The sequence below is a fragment of the Acinonyx jubatus genome, chromosome B2, assembly GCF_027475565.1.
Source record: "Acinonyx jubatus isolate Ajub_Pintada_27869175 chromosome B2, VMU_Ajub_asm_v1.0, whole genome shotgun sequence".
Lineage (NCBI taxonomy): Eukaryota > Metazoa > Chordata > Mammalia > Carnivora > Felidae > Acinonyx > Acinonyx jubatus.
Window position 1 is genome coordinate 32,070,341 of NC_069385.1, and position 3,837 is coordinate 32,074,177.

The 3,837-nt window shown below is 38.9% G+C and overlaps 1 pseudogene; it reads right to left on the bottom strand.

The window, feature by feature from the left end:
- On the bottom strand, positions 1 to 1,143 carry LOC106976846 (trace amine-associated receptor 6-like; annotated as a pseudogene).
- Between the last annotated feature and the right edge of the window lie 2,694 nt (positions 1,144 to 3,837).

A 3,837-nucleotide genomic window follows, 5' to 3' on the forward strand; every position in this document is an offset into this window, starting at 1 on the left:
TTACGTTTGTTCAGAGAGCAAATTCACGGTAGCTGAACTGTCCTTGAAAAGTCAACCATTCACAACAACTTTTATGGCTTTCCGAAACCATGGGTAAAATAAAACATAAATCAAAGGGTTCATGTCTGAGTTATAACAAGCACACCAATAGCAAATCTCATAAGTTTTGGAAGGGGTTATGAGGCCTATAAAAGAATTAATCAATGAGTCAATACTATACGGTGACCATGAAGTCATAAATGCTACCACAGTGATACCCAGGGTTTTCATTGCTTTTCACTCTCTCTTGGCCACTCGGGATATAAATCAACTAGCTGATGAAAATTCTATTTTGCCCCCAGTATCTTCAACCTTTTTATCCTGTTGTCTACCCATAAGAAAAATATTGCTATAAAGAGTTATTATAACAAGAATAGGTATGAAGCAAGATAGAAAACCTATCAACACCCAGTTTTGATTTACAATGGTCTGACAACCTCCTACACAGTTGAGGGCACTAGATAATTCCTCCAGCCCATCATCATAAGCACCTGTGAAGAACACGGCACCACTGTATACAAGAGGCAGGATCCAGGAGATGCCGATGCATGCCCCTGACACAGACACCGTGAACTTGGTAGGATAGACCAGAGGTTCAGTAACAGTGATGTACCTGTCGATGGAGATGAAGCACAAGTGGAAGATAGAACAATAACAAAATGCCACATCACAGCCCATGTGGAAGGTACAGAAACTTGGCCCAAAGTACCAGCAGCCTTCCACAGACCTGACCATGCTGAAGGGCATGACGGTCACCCCCACCAGAAAGTCAGCACAGACCAGAGAGGCGATGAGAAAATTGGTTGGAGAGTGCAGCTGCTTGAAATGCAGGATTGAAATCACCACCAGAGGGTTTCCAAAAACGGCCAGCACAGCCCCCAAGCTGAACAGTGTGTAGAGAATGAGCTGGGGTCCGGGCGAATACGGGGCTTTCACGCAGGATCTGGTCAGAGTCATGTTCTGGTAGCAGAGCTCTGGGCTGCAGGTGAGGACAGGTGCTGCTCCTGATGCTGCTGTTTACATGTGGAGAATTCTGTGTTTCTTCATTTTCACAGAGAAAGTGGGATTTTACTTCTCAACACATCTGGGAAAAAATCCACAAGGATGTCTAAAGGAATGATCAGATAGGATGTTTATTACATTTTTCAATCTACCATTTTTATGGTAAATCTTTTGATTTCTATAATAAAATTAAAATTATATAATAAAAGATTACTGAGGGGTTGATGTCAATTAAAAAACATTTGGTTGCCTTAATTTGATAAAATTTCCTTTTAGTCATAAATATCTTTATTTTCTACCTTTAGCATTTCTCTTTCCAACAGTCATTGATATGGTATGTAACTCTGGGACTGAAGGATCACCTCTTCTTATCCTTATCTCAGCATTGCTTTACTAGGACATGTAGTCCTTCCAGATAAATAAATGCCATCAACGGGAAAATCCCTGCATGGAATCCCTATAGCATAAGGTGTGTAAACTTGGTAGGTTATTTTCGACAGTGATTTTTAGGAATGTTTTTCTTTTATTTTTCATGTTTTCTTTATTAATTTGAGTGTGTGTGTGTGTGTGTGTGTGTGTGTGCGTGTGTGTGTGTGTGCATGAGAGGGAGAGGGGCAGAGAGAGAGGGAGAGGGAGAGAATCCCAAGCAGGCTCCACGCTGTCAGCACAGAGCCCAACGCTGGGCTCTGTCTCAGGAACCAAACCCTGAGATCATGACCTGAGCCTAAATCAAGAGTTGGACCCTTAACTGACTTACGCACCCAGGTGCCCTGATCATTAAAGCCTTTATAACAAATAACTGACAACCTTGAATTCTGAAATTAGCATAAATACCTTTCAAAATTGAATGCAAAATAAAAATATTTTTAGATAAACAAAACCCAAGAATCTCCATTGCCAGCATACCCACACAAAAGGAAGAAGCTAAAGGAGTTTTCAAGGCAGAAAAAAACCAGAGGAAACACTGTAGTGTGGGAAGTAATGAAGTGTGCCACAGAGTGTCAATATCAGAAAATAAAATGAATGCTAAAAGTAAAAATAAATGTCTTTTTGACTTAAATTATACGCAGAATTAAAATAAACGACCACAGTATCAATAAAATGGCCTAGACAAACGGAGTTAAAGTGTATATTGAAATTTCTGGCAATCTTTTGCATTGCCCTGAATTGACAAAATTATTAACTTATTGGAGAATTTAATTAATCAGGGATACATATTAAAACTCCAGGATTCCAACAGAATAATGTTAGTCCAATTTATAATTTCATAGGAGAAAGAGTGAATAATAAAAAAGTAATTTAAAATGAGTCCAGAATGATAAAAGAACAAAGACAAAATGTGAAGAATGAAGAAAAATACTAAGATAGTTGACTTAAACCCAAATGCATCAATGATTATAATAAAATAGGAGAAGACTCGTTCAAATTGGTAACAAACTTTTAGGCCTGGATTTCAAACATCAGGACCAAATCTTTGGTTTTATTTACCCTGAGATTTGGAGAGAAGTCAAACAACCTAACTGCTCAGGAACTACAGGGTAGCTTCTCCGCCACAAATGTGTTTTCAAGATCAGCCTAAACTTAAAATTGAGGTATTTGTGAGACGTTGGGAATTTTCCGTGTTTTATGACATGGGATACGGTGTGTGAATATGACATCAAATTTGAAAAAAGTCTTCCTCAGATTTAACCAAACATTGATTAAAGTGAGCTTTTCCAAGCATCTGCCACAGAGAGATTTACTGACGTGGTGAACAGACCTACTTCCTACTGCTGATTCTGCCCACCTCTTGTCCTGTCACTTTTCCACTTCCCAGCCTTCTGGGGGTGTGATTTCTTGGTATTTTCACCTTTCACGGTTACCTCCCTGTTACTTTCAATGCTCATTTTCTTCTTCCTCTTCTCTATTAATGTCATGTGCTCTTGGCCTTCCCCTAGACTCTTGTGTTTTTCGGCCAACTTTCATTCCAACATTTTCTTTTGCTGGAGTTCTTGTCTTAAATCTCCTCAGCTCCCTCTGTTTCATGCTCTAGCGAGGAGTTGAGTTCCTCTTGTTCGCCAATGCTCTTCCAACAGCAAGGGAATCAGACATCCAATTCAGATCTGACTCAAACCTGAGATTTGATGTTTAAGGGACATTCTCCTTAGGACATCTCTCCATTGTGAAATTGACAAAATGATGTATTTATAACAATAACTATCTTTCCAACATGTTTATTTCACTTCACTTCTTCAACATCATGTGGGAATAGTTGCCTGTCATAACGTATTTTAAATATTGTCACTGGTGGTTATAATGCAAACGTACAATGTCATATATTTATAGAAGATGATATATTCAACAAATTATGTTTGGACATTTACCTTGGAGGAAAAAAGTTATACCCTTCCTCTACAAACACTTGAATATCTATATATCTATATCTATATTTATATCTGTATCTAAATAGATAGATGTTCCCCTGGGACAGATCTGAGTATAAAATAACAAAACCATAGGGGTGCCTGGGTGGCTCAGTTGGTTAAGCATTCAACTTTAGCTCAGGTCATGATCTCACAGCCTGTGGGTTTGAGCCCCGCGTTGGGCTCTGTGCTGACAGCTCAGAGCCTGGAGCCTGCTTCAGATTCTGTGTCTCTTTCTCTCTCTGCCCCTCCCCCACGTATTCTGTCTGTCTGTCTCTCTCTCTGTCTCAAAAATAAACATTAAAAAAAGTTTTTTTAATTCAAAACCATAAAAATTTAGAAAAAAATACTGAATACTTTCATAGTTTCAAATGGAAAATTTTAGGGGGCGCCT